At 39.5% G+C, this 13,875-nt stretch overlaps 1 protein-coding gene across 5 annotated transcripts in view; it reads left to right on the forward strand.

The window, feature by feature from the left end:
- Nucleotides 1–534: 534 nt before the first annotated feature.
- LOC135482737 (semaphorin-1A-like) overlaps nt 535–13,875 on the forward strand; it is a 73,064-nt gene continuing 59,723 nt past the window's right edge. For all 5 annotated transcript variants that reach the window (XM_064763059.1, XM_064763060.1, XM_064763062.1 and 2 more), the window contains exon 1: nt 535–616. The gene's annotated coding sequence lies outside the window, so the exon portion shown is untranslated. The remainder of the gene's footprint in view (nt 617–13,875) is intronic.

The raw sequence follows: 13,875 nt of genomic DNA on the forward strand, positions 1-13,875 counted from the left end.
GAATCGATGCTTTCTGACCAATATTTTAGGACTTCAGTTATCCGTCTGCAGATATCGGGGTCGTATTCGGGGGGGGGGGGGTTTAAGAAGCACCTGCCCCCGGACATCTCCAAGAACGTCTTTTTCATGCCGATTTGCATAAAAAAGGCCCCCCCTTGAGAGCTTTTGCCGAGGACCAAAAAGTTTAATACTGCCAGTGTTAAGCTGACCTAACCATTGCATATAGTAATAGAAAGATGTACTGGCAAACTGCCCCTTTACAACCGATATGCAGAATATGCTCCCTGGATCATGGACACCTAGCTTATTTTCAGCCATGCTCTTCAGACTGGACCATAGTCAGGTTACTAAGGTAGACATAACACTCCAATGATAATACCTGCCTATTCACTCCTCACAAAGCACATTTCCCGCTCCACACACACCAGTAAATACGCTGACCTACTTAGCTCAATGCCTGATTAGAAAATCATGTGACTAAACTCTCAACCAATGATTGCCGAGCCTTTACTACAATGATTGTGTTGAGGTGGTAGAAGCTAGCCCGAGTGGGGTGAATTAGAAACTATTCAGTAATCATGAGAGCTGCAAAGCGAAGAGGACCTAGAAATTTTGGGTAAGTCATCGAATTCTGTGTCGGTAAACTATTCACGAGGAATGATTTCACATTAAGACGGACTAGCTGTGGATTTATTGTAAATTTGAAGAGCTGTGGAGTACGTGAGTAGAAGATTTTGCTGTTGTTAGGCTGTTGGTCTGCCGGTTGTCCAGGCAGGTTTCAAAGCAGCGCAACTCATGGTGCTTCTTTTGATAGAGAGAGCCCAGTTTTCAGGGATGTCGTGTTGTTTCGCGTGTCAACTCTGTGTTGTTCGATGTGACTATCAACCAGCAGCTTGCCATTAAAAAAGCGAGTAGTATTTTTATGTATTTATGTATTTATGCAGATTATCACCTGTATAGGAGTTGTTATTCATGTTATCATAGTAATACCTACATTTAATGTATATGTAATGGCTGATGCTATCTAAAACCCCATAGAAACTTACCAACTTGTTGGTTTAAAGTAAAACAGAGTCCTTAAAATGTAGCCCTTTATTAGTTTGTGTGAAGTTCTGCCCCTGTTCATGCAAAATCAACAGGATCGACAGGATATCAAATCGACAGGATATCATAAGAACATAAGATCCCATCAAATATCATTAGCAATACTTTTGCCAATTTTTTTAACTAGTTATTTCTGTAGCATTCAGAAACCTGGGAATATATGCATACATTATACAATACGCTATCTCTATAGTTGGAAACACTATGGTGCGATTTTGCTTCTTTGCAAGTGTTGTCTTCAGATTCAGAACTAGGATTGGTGGCTGTCAGTTTTTCAGGTCACTGCTCATTTTACCAGGCCCATAGCCAGCATTTTGCTGTTGGGAGGGGGGGGGGGGGGGTGTTTTGGCCTATATCGATCTTAAAATCGGCAAAAATATGCATGAAAAACCCAGCCCCCCCCATCTTCAGCCCTGTCTATATTGTGTTTATCAAACACTGTAAGTTGGCATCTTTTTTACTGTCATGTCCCGCACTGGGACCTAGCTGTTGACCCAAAAGATAAACTAGAAATTACAGTTGAGATATCTTTAGTGCGTTGGCTTTTATTTCTGTGTGGTTGGCCTACTTCCAAATCTCATGCTTAACCCTTGCTCATTTGAGACATGTTAGGTCAATTGCCTTTTCACAACACAGGCATGGTCCATCCTGGTCTTCCTGTTAACCTTGGACATCTGTGACCCTCCAATGTTAGAAAAATAGGGATGACATTAGGACCTACCACATGGATGCTTTTGTGCTCCTTTGTCTTTACATTACTTAACTGCCCAAGAGCTCATTAACTATCTATTGTAATGAACCACAGTTCCTGTGTTTTTGTCATGTTATTATATAGCTCGATTGTGGTCACTTTTAATTAGACGACAATTTTGACACAAATTAGGAACCTCCATTAACCCCTGATTCAGTTGTAGATTTACGAGACAAGTTCCCTGCAAAACTTGAAGGGTTAATTTTCATTCATCTCCCCGCCTATTATTCTCTGAATAGAATTTAGTGTATTCATACAAGAAAGCCATGCTTGCAAACGATATAACACTGTATGTACTGGCAAAGTTGAAAAATATTATGTTTCAAAATAGGAAAGTGGGCCATCTTTGAGTATAGCATATATAAAGCACACAAGGTCAAGACAGTTGAAGAAATTCAAAAGAGTTGGCGGAAAGCAAAGAATAACAAATTGTCTCCGTTTTATTGGCAAATGTAAGCTAACAAAAACACTGAAAAACAGATGAAAGTGATTGAGGCCAAGCATCCTGTCTTCCATCAGTTGCAGTTGTGAGACAGACATCTTTACTGACCCATTCTTGTCCTTCGTTATGAAAAGCACCAGTCTGGCTCCTTGCGTGCCCCATTAAACACATTTTGAATCGGAGGCACACCCCTTGGTGCTAATCATGTGGCTGGAGTGAGAAAGCTGTTCCATTTTTTATTGTTGCCAACTGCTTTTTTGAAAGAAACAAGTTTATTCACCCAGTGCCCAATGCCCAGTGCTTGGTCAACAGAATTTGCAAAGAGATAAAATGCACCCCTTGGTGAATTCCCCTCCAGTTCTGTCAAGTGAAAGCCTTTCCTTCTTGTTGTTGCAAAATGTTTGATTCGTCTTATTCTTTGCCTTTTGGGTAGAAGATTTTTGACTTGAATTTGGACGATTGACCTATGTCAAGTGGAATTACTGGGTTTTGCAGGTGGGCAGGGTTCCTATCCTGTCCTTGATCCTGACATGGTCAGTTGCTTTCCTAAACAATGCCAATATGGCATTCAGGGGGTTCCCTTGAAGGCCTACGCTGTTCGTTAAAAATTTGAAATTTGTAATCAAATTTGAAAGTTTTCAAATATAATATGTATTTATATAAATTGGTGACTTTTGTTGCCCCACCATAAACTGTTGCTGGCTCTTTCTTCCCACTCTCCTGTACATGGTTATCATTAGGAAAGTGCACGACTTGGTCTACATCTTCCATCTAGGCTGCTTCTGATTTGCTGGTGACAACACACTGCAGGTGTACACAGACTGGTGCTTTCTACACCTGTAGTCTGGTGGACAAGCCTTGAAGCCAGATGTCCAAGATACCATTTGCACTGTAACCATAGATATCAAAGGCTGGTGTAGAGACTTGTCCTTTGTTTTGCATTATCCAGGGTTCAAGATGTTTGACATGGCCTGATAAATATGGTGCTTGGCTATTTCTCCTAAAAACCGGGTTCAAGAAGTGGAGTAAAAACTTGTGTTCTCCATTAAAACCAGACTTGAGAAAGAAAGCATTGATAACCAGGCTAGTCTTGGCATCATTTCCAAAATATCAATACCAGTAAGGGCCCTTTATATGTAGGATTCTAAAAAACTTACAAGTGTGCCTTTGCCTATTTATTTCAAATTTTCAAGCTTCAAAATTTGTCTATTTGGGAGGGGGGTCAGGTTTGAAAGAGGGAGGCATTGGACCTGACAGAGAGCTGCTTTGGTTAATCTCATGGATTTACAGTGACTCGATTCTCATGGATTTTTATGGATTTTCAACTTACAAGTTCAAAGATGGGTGAAACTCTTGTATATGGATTAAAAGAGACAACAACAATGATTCTAGCTTCTATTTTGGATTTAGCCTATGTGTCTGCATCAACTCAAGATTAAATCACATGGGACTCCAAAAAAGATTTACATTGACTATCATGGATCTATGGAGACGAAACTCATGGATTTACATTTAGACTCTATTGTATTGGATTTAGACTTTTATCATAGATTTACAAAGATGGAGATTTATGACTTTGTGTTGTAGATTTACATGAAATCAATGTATTTTACATCAATAACACTTCTGCATAGATTTACCACGACTTCATCTTGGAATAACAAAGACTTTAAAGTATGACACTATTGTGGATTTACGAAGACTTAAGGATTTACATACATTAAGAGATTATTATGGATTTACAAAAACTTTATGTCAGGGATTTTGATCATCTTTAGGATACTTACATTGATGTGTGCAACAACTCTGCAAGGATTCTTGAACATATGATCGATCATTCAGTCATTGGAAGTGCGACTCAAACTTATATCTTGGAAGCAGAAATGGATTTACAATGACTTGATTCTCATGGATTTCGATAGGGATTTTCAATTTACGTACTGAAACTTTAATTAGATTTACAGGAACTCTTGAATAATTTTTTTGATGATTTTGTCAGTGGACTTGCTTACTATCGATTAAGTAACTTGGATTATAGTTTTAATTGAAATATTGGATATCCTGAATAAGACAGAACTTCCGAATGTGTTATGGATTTGTGAGTGGGAGTACTTGATGTAGGAAGGACCATTATGAATATTCATATAGAGGATTGTCAAGTGGTTTTTGTCCTAAAGTGGATAATTTCAAGTGGGTTTATGTCTAAAAAGACTCTTTGCCTTTGGTGACCAATATTGCAAAGGAAACCCCCGGAAATACAAAAGAGGCTGTAGTCTGGATGTTCATCAGGCAATGCCAGGCCTGTCCCCGAAGTGCATCACAGGATACAATTTTCTTGTTGTAAGAATCTGAGAAAGCTTTACACTTACAACCCAGTTCATTCCCTTAAAAAAGGTGTCAATCTTTCCCCTTGGCTTAAAAAGTCTCAAAATCGTTATTGTCGTTCACTTTCAGGCTGGGTCATCTAGAGAGTTTTGTCTGATTTCCAGGCCGTAATTAAACCTGATAAACGACAGAATTGATGTATCTTTGATAAGAAATGTTGGGATACCTGATTGTGCAACTTAATCGATTCTTGACATGTTTACATGTTGTTAGGATGTCACGGTCTTGGAAGCACCAAGCCCTTTTCCACAGAACTCGTGGCATTTAGGTCTACCCCTGGCAATTTGTCCATGTTGGCCTGGGATGTGCTTTGTTTCTGTCTGCTTTCAAGTAAATAATGATAGTGCTCATCCATGAAAAGGAACTTGGGTAATGGTAGCCCTTCTTCAGAATAATGCAGAGGCATGGGGTCGACTTGAAGATAGGTATGTCACCTATGCCATAAAATGGAGATATGCATGACCTGTGTCGTAGTTTAATACCATGTTTTAGGCAATGTAGGTCGGATTGGTTCGCTAGGCCTTATTTTAGCCCTGGCTGTTTTCTTGGCTTATATTCTTATGAATAGTTGAAGTCCAATTTACCATGGGTTAAGAAATACGTAGCGTATACATTGACACAGCGCAGAGAAGGCTTTTCTATGGTTTGTCCTACAAGAGGTGATTTGTTGGTAATTATTTCAACCAAGATTTGTCGGTGGTAAATTTACCGTGCATAAGTCATAATGTAAAGGCATCGTTGGGGGACTGATAGCACAACTTTAGGGGTTTATTGTGTTAAAAATAAGCCTCATTGCATTTTCATTACATTTTAATGCCAGTGCGATGTATGAGCCATTTTAATGGTTACAAGTTTGATCTCTTGATCCTAAAACTTAGCCAATTTATTCTTTGTTGAAAGAAAAACTATTGGATTGAATTTTCTGGTTGCCCGGCCATTTTATGGAGACCTTTGTCAGGATTTCCAACTTCCCTGCGTGCCTGGTTTTAAAACTAATCATAAAACGAGACGCTGTATTGGATCAGTGAGTTCTCTATCTCTTCGAAACTGGCTGCGCATAGGCACTAAGACCAAGCAACTTACTGATAACTACTCGTCAGTTTCTTGTGTGCTTTGAACCCAGGCTTCCACTATACAAGGAGATTGCAAGGATCACATATCATTCACTCCTTCTGGGCTGCAGGTAGAGGTTCTCATAGTCCAATGCCTTATGGCACTATACATTAGAATTCTACCTGGATGACTAGTCATCACTTGGTATAGGATCTACCAGAGGTCCAGCTACTAGGCACGCATTGGTGTTTTCTTATTCCAAGCTGGATCAAAATGTCTGCTGACATGCAAAGTGACCATAAGTCCTTGAAATCGTGCAGGTGTCTTCTACTTTGTCAAACCACATGATATTTCAACAACACATTGTTTGTTGTTTGTTTATGATCAACAAACTTCAAAATTGTACCTCAAGTCCTTTATTTGCCCATTTAGAACATAATATTGATTCAGTATGAAAGAACAAATGGCTGTTTACCCCCTGGAAGCCAGACAATATCTAAACCTAATTATTTATTTATTTCAGTGTACAAATTAATCAAACTTGTGTAAACACTCTTTTGACGCCTTTTGTGGTCTTGTTGACAAATCAGTCCGACTTCTCAAATACTGTTTGAGTTGACTCAACTCAAGAAATCTTGAGGTGGCCCACAACGTCACCTTCTGTATGCCTTCCCTGAAGAGGCCCTTTTATTTACTGTGTAAAGATTTCGATAACCAACTGGAAGAGTGCCATTGTCATGAATTCTGAAAAATTTTAACTGCCTCTGATTCTCAAGTGTCTTGTTACTTAACAGAAATATTTGGGGATTTTTTCCCGCCCTTTTGGTGAGTAAAGACAATATATTCTTGATTTGGGGGATATAACTAGATCACAGAAAAGGATGTGATTCAATTTGTGGATGTGTCATGTTCATAAGATGTGTTGCACTGACATCTACAGCGAAAAAGTCACCACATTCTCATATCCTTGGCTATGTTTTTGACACTTTTAAAGAAAGGTGTATGAAGATCACTGACTGATCTGACGCCAAAAATAGGATATGTGTTACACCTTTAAGTCAATATACCACGTGCCCTTCAACTAAAGATAGCGATAAGTTATTTTTAGGTGCATATTTTTCACACTTGTTGAGTTAAAAAACACGGTAGCTACCAGTACCTCTAAGATGTCAGCAAGATTTGACCCTATTTTGAGCAGACCTACACAGAAAAGTCAACTTGTCAGACTGCATTTTTAAGGCTGCCAAATACAACCCTTGAAGCGATGATTTTGCACAAATTGAAATGCTTTTCTCCCTCTGCCCTGTATATTTTTTTAAAGCCTCGACCGTGTTACCCTTCAATGGTTTGGATGTCGTGACTCAATCTCCCCCAAGGTTCCCTGCCAGGTTTAATTGAATTGATGTAAAAAATTGGGTTTTATTGAGGAAGTTCAGTCTTTCATGGTTTAACTCTCTGATTACAATGACCTGTACCTGGAGTTTATTTAGCAGCAATCTGAAGGACCTTAAAATTGAGGTATACCCTGCGGTAAAATTGCTGAAAAATCATTACTTGCCTGTTGGATAGTTGGACACAGGTGTATGTGATTAGTTGCTCAATCTATTAAACCTCCCCATTCAATTTGCTAGTCCAAGTTTTAATCACTCATCCATCAACAAGTGAGTAATTCCGCATCTGAATTTTCAAGGAGATATGTAACATCTTAAGTTGTGAAAGCTGATTAATTGATATTGTTTTCTTTAATTGAACAAACAGAAAGTAGAATATGCATGTGTCTTCCTTCAATTAAGTATAATTATCGGGCCCTACAATGCGTTTAGATTTGGTGACTTGTTTTATGTGGGGCCTATAGTGGACTCGTGATGTATTGCAATGGTTCCTTGTGTTGCAACACCTGCATGTGTCTGATGGGTCCGTCTTATGCAAGCGTCCATTATGCCCCACTGGTAATTACTGGACGACTGTCAAATGTGCTTTTGGTGAGACCCTTTCAACTAGAATAATTAGGCAGGGAGGTATTTAGTACTTGGGTATATATGGACCTACTGTATAATCAAGACGTATCACCATATATGTACGTTTTGTCGAAACACAAATACTGCAGACATGGATGGATAAGTCTTCCTGAAAAAAATGTTTTAAATGCTTCTAAATGGTGTTTGTGCGTCCACAGTACACTACATGCTCCAAGAATACAAGGTCCATTGCCTCTAGAAGAAACATTAGGAGATATACATTTATTATCGCCATTCCTGTTGTGGCGTCCTGCCGAATATCGTCCTAGTTTCATTTGAAATAACATCATGATGTAAATGGTAATAATTCGAACGGCATGGCGGTCATGTGTCTTCTGAAATTCTACATTTCAATCATTGTAAAATATGGTCACTTTGCTGAAAATTCGTTTTCCGCTTTCTGTGTTCTTGAATACTAGTATGCCTACAGAGGGCTAACCAACTCCCGTGAATCTTCAGTATTTAAAGATCATGGTTTATAAACTTGAATTATGTGTCATCCTGCCCACCTTTTTCCCAACCTATCATCGAGGAAGTCCTCATTTCTCGGAAAATCGTCTTTTCTTTGCCTGTTTATGTAAAACCTTAATTCAGGTATTGTCCTAACCTATTTTTGATATAGTTGCATTTATATCATAATGCGACTATACTGCGACTTGACCTGGTCCCTTTCTTACTCCATTATGTCCCAGTAGGTCTGCATATTTTTTAATACTTCTTTCTTTCCTCATCACAAAATGAGGAGCTAAATACAGTTGTTCTGGGTAGGAGCTACATGTACATCGTGTAGCAACCCACTTGTAAATGCGATGTAGCTGTTCACCATTTGGATTGATGATAGGTATAATTAGGCCTAAAGAGGCCTTTCAGTTTAATTCTAAATCTTGTGGGCATAAATTGGCCAAATTCTAATGGGTTTTAAAGGGGCAACATGACAAAGGTAATGCGACAAAGTTGGAATTGGTTCACTTCAAATGAATTTAGCGTCAGGCTAATGCTGTCACTGGACTATCTGATGGTCACAGATTTAGGTATACAAGAGCCCTCCAACTTTGTAATGGGGGGGGGTCCATATAGTTATGTAAAAGTCGGCTCTTAAGCGTGCTTATACTGTGTTGGCTTTCATGATGCAAAACTCTATAGTAACATCATCCAAGTGCAGAGCAAACGCTGAAGAAGAAGAACTCACCCTATGAGTAGGCCTGTTCTGTGGAAAAAATTTATAAAAATGAAAGTTGAAAACTTGAGAGTGAAGGACGTCTTTGATGTTCCTTGGTTAATTGATATATCATTAAAGGAAGTGGCCAATATAAGCAATTCATATGTCTGCGGTTAAAATGATTGTGATTGTCATTTGAATTAAAAGCGTCAATGTCATCTAAATCTTTTTAAAAATCGAGTATGAAGAGGTTTGACACACTGATCTATTAAATAATTTGTCTGTGTTCTAAACATGCTTTTTGGTCGGTCTCCGTAATTGCAATGTTATGCTGTCTGAAAATGTTTTGCATCGCTCAAATCTGACCTTACCAATTTTATACCAGTCCCTGACACTTTGATTGAAAGACTTGGTGTTGGTGGATCAGATTTGAGAGCTTTCCAGTCCATTCCTGTTTGCTATGATGTTCACTTCTTGGCACATCACTATATAATTTCCAGTATGTCTTGTGGAAAATGACCACCCACGTCGGACTTGATCACCAGTTTCTTACCACATAAACCATTGATCAGGGTGAAATCATTGGTTTCTCTTGGTAAGGGATGACACATGTCTGCTGTTAGGAAAAGTATTGACAAGGGATGCCACGATACTTGGCATGTGATTCAAATGATGATTTGAAGCAATTCATGGCATGCTGTTTTCTATACTAAATGGTCTTTAGTGTACACTGGAACGATTGTTGAATTGGCGCTGTACTCATTGCACCTGTTTAAAGTATGGTTGTGCAATATGATAGGTTTTCATGTTCGTCTGGTTAAATGCTCAGAGAGGGAGTTCCTCAGGGAGGAGTTATCTCACCAGCCTTATTCATTGTCTTTGTTGACAATCTATGTGAATGTGTACCAGCATATCGTTGACGTGCATTACCATTTACAAAATATATAGTAAGAGTCATGTCTAAAGGTAGATTGCAAGTATTCTGATACATTCCTGGACCAGGATCAAGGCAGGAACTTCCAAGTGATCTTAGAAACAAGATTACACAAAAAGTTTTTAGTAATGGCCAGGGCTGATTTATGCAGCTCCTCCCGTATGACGATGTTTACAATCTCTGCCAGACATGTTGCATCGTTCGCCTCTGTTTTGTTAAGACTGTCACCCTTACCTTCACGTAGCTATAAGCAAAATATGGGCTAGCAGTGGCTAGGCAACGAAATGAAACCTTGCAATGCCCTCAGCAGACAGAAACTATGATATCTGTCAGTGGCATGTTGGCATGTTCCCTGTTGATTACCAATGATTTCACTTAACATGCCTTCCCTTAGCTCCGCTACTCACCTAGCTCAACCAACTGTGAACTTCACAGGAATGCACAATGAGACATCAGGGTATACCTATTCTTTACCTTGTTGGAAGATACCAGTGACAGCGGGAAGCAGAGCAGTTTATGATACAGTAGCAGTTAGTGATATTTTGGACGTTTCTTTTGACTCTGGTCCAAAATTGTTTTAAGTTGATGCAAGCAGGACTTGGCTTATGCATGATATTATATGTATTGTCTGTGCCTTCTATTGCTAGTGGAAAGGCCAATGTGATACCAGTGAAGGTGCCAGGCAATGTGGTTTCTGATATAGTAGCTGTTAGTATTTGCAGAAAGGTCTTTGACTCCCGTCAAGATACTGCTACAGTTGCTACATTTTACTTAGAACGCAAACACTATGAACTCTGATTCGTTGTCTATGGAGCTGAGAAGAGAACAGTCTGTACTTTAAGAAGGCAGTAACCCAGAAGTGTCTATATATAAATCATTTTGCAATCTATGAACTTAATTATTATCATGCATTCCCATTACAAGAATCATTGAACTCTTCCGTTTTGCATCTTGGTTCTTTTGTGAAGTGTACTCGATGCAGATCAATTAGTAGATTATCTGTAATGTTGTAAACAAGTAGTATACTTTAGAATGAACACTGAATATTTTTGTTGGTTGTTACGAGTCTTTTTCACTCTTGGCCACAATATCTTAATAAGCGATCAGCGCTCAAGCTCGCCAGCTTTCCCATCTCATCTGTAGGAAGACCTCTTGAGGCGTACCATCCTTGTAATATGTTACATTTCAAGTACATTACTTCTGCCTTAGTGATTACCTCCTGTATGCTTTCACAATATGATTCAAATCTGTTAAATGAATTATGGCATATTTCTATTTGTATATGGTGTATCTGTTGTGACCCTTTCTTCGGTTATTCAGCGGTAAGTACGAAATCGGTATCCCCCTGTTCTGGGATTGTCGCCAATATTCACCACATTTGCTTGGGTTATCTTTCAATAAAGCATGTAGGGTGAAGCCTGCCCCCACAAGATTAGAGACCATGTGATTTTCTAATGACATCCTTGATGGTGGGGGGGGGGGGGGGGGTACAAGGATCTCATTGACCGCTGCCTCATTTATATCATTAGATATTGGGAATGGGATACAACTTAACTGGTTTATCAGTGCCTGTATGACCATGAAAGCTTCATGGTAGGACTTACCGTTACTTTCTTAAACTCGTTAAGCGACCCTCCTTTTGCCTTTGTTTTCTAATCAATCCAATAACTTATGTTTAAATTTGTATTGGTAATTAGTCTTAGAGTAAGATTTGTTACCTGCTTTTCGGATTTTTTCCATCACATTTTGCCTTTGCCTATAATTCTATAAGCCATTGATCCAAGAAAATTATGTGTTCTATAGAGAGTCTTGAACCCCTGGAAGGCTTTAAAACATGGTCATGGATTATGAGATTGAAATCTTTATAACTATTAGCCTGCCCAGGCCAAATAAGTTGACCCTAGGTCAACACAAACTGATATGGTTTTGCTTTTGCTGTCGTGAAGGAGTACAGCACTGTGCAAGTCCATTTGGCATTGAGGGACAATTGCCAGCCTGGTCATGTCTACACATAATGCGTTGGTTGTGATTTCATGAAAACTGAAAGCTTGTATACATTTCATTGAAAATATGATTATCATGCCCCAATACTTGCAAATGATTTCCGAAGATTTCATCATGTAAGTGGACTTAACATGATCAACAATGATGTAGTCTCAAGAAAAGTTACCCTTTTTCAATGGTTTGACTGTGTCAGTCTGAACCTCATGGTAAAGAACACAGAGAACAGGAAACGATGTTTCAATGAACCAATACTATGAAATCATCTCGTGCCAAATCGCTATGCTGTTGGCTCTATCTTGTCTCGTGTAAAGGTTTTCACTTGTTTGTCAAACTTTTTATAACTGTGTTCTTTGACAATCATCTTGGTGTCTTTGGCCATTGTAGTCGGCCATGTAGCGTGTCGGTGTCATTGTCGGTCTCTCAATGTCTGGTGGACATCTGTGTCAAGCACTTTGTCTAAGGACGCACTGAAAAAGTTTGAACGCTGCTTTGACCAATCCTTGAAGTTAAAAAGTTGTGTTGGTGTAAGAAGAAGAGTATTTCATGAGTTGTGGCATTGGTGTTGTCACTAAAGTCATGGCAATCTTGGCATGACTTGGCATCCTGTGCTATTGGTGTCCAGACAACGCTGGAAAGGTTAACATTGGTGCTGACACTACTGGTCACTATAGTCATGGCAATCTTGGTAAAATGATAAAGTAGTGCTGTTGTATGGTGGTGTTGACTTTCTTAAAGAAATGATGGCTTCTGGCATTTGTGGTGTGGTTGCCATCTCTTGAGGCCTTTTTACACGGTGCTGGTTCAAGACAACCCTCCTGAACCGTCACGAGGCGTGTTCGGTTCAGGACGGTTCATTTCGCTTTTACACGGGGACGGTTCGACGATCTGGCCTCGATCCGGCTCCAGGCCGGTTCGTCACTAACATCGTCAATTGGTGGCGCTGATCAATCCTGCTGGCGGTGGAGCTACGAAAATATCACAACCTTCAACAAATAATACAAAATGGTTCACGATGGCGCCGGTGAGATGCAGAGTTTTTGCTTTGGTACACAGCATTTGTATGGAAAGAAAGCTCTTGCTCTCGATAAATTGAAGATTTCACAGCAGTTTCTTTCCGCGGAAAATTTCATGCCAGGAACACGGCAGCTATTCCCGCGAATGACGTCACGCGAGTACCGTGTGCAAACCGGCTCGGAGCCGGTTCGCTTTTACACGCATAAATAAACCCTCCTCCACCGGCCTACACCGGCCTGCACCGACCCGAGACCGGCGATCGGAACCCGCCTCGGACCAGGAGGGTTCAGGACGGTAGGTTCGCTTTTACACGAGGGAAAATAAACCGGCTGGTACCTGAACTAGTCTCGATCCGGCTTGAACCCGCACCGTGTAAAAACGCCTTTGGTGCTGTTGGGTCCATTTATACAATTGTGGCATTTGTGTCCTTGTATTGAAGCTAGCTATCATTTAAAAAGCTTATATTCTGTGGCCTATGTAGATTTTAGCCTATACATACCGTCTATATATCAATATGGTATCAAGCCACTTTCACAGTATATCCCCATGGTCATTTTGTCTGAGACACAATGCGTCTGTGAGAAGATCGTCTGCCACCCTAAGTGTTTCCAAGAAGGAACTAAATCATGGCATTTAAAACTTTATTTAGAAACGTGGGATGTCTCCTTTGTCGTCCTATTCATTCTATTGGATATCTCTAAATCTTTGTACTGTCATCAATTCAAGATATCGTCTTTGCGTTTATGTGTTTGAGTTTCTGAAAAGGTAGGTTTTTAAAATTCCATTGCTTCAATTATATATGCACTGTAAATATAAATTGGTCAAATGACCAATTCAATCGTCAACTGACCAATTAGTTTGATCTCCTTGATTTACCAAGATCTGTCAACTGACAATTTGACTTGGCCAACTCAGCCTATCTTTCAGAAACTCAAATTCATATATGCAAGAAAAGACATGTCACAATAATGTAAAACTTTGTTTTACAGCTCAACCTTGCTCTGGCTACCT

This window comes from Lineus longissimus, chromosome 2 (genome assembly GCF_910592395.1).
Source record: "Lineus longissimus chromosome 2, tnLinLong1.2, whole genome shotgun sequence".
NCBI classification, from domain to species: domain Eukaryota; kingdom Metazoa; phylum Nemertea; class Pilidiophora; order Heteronemertea; family Lineidae; genus Lineus; species Lineus longissimus.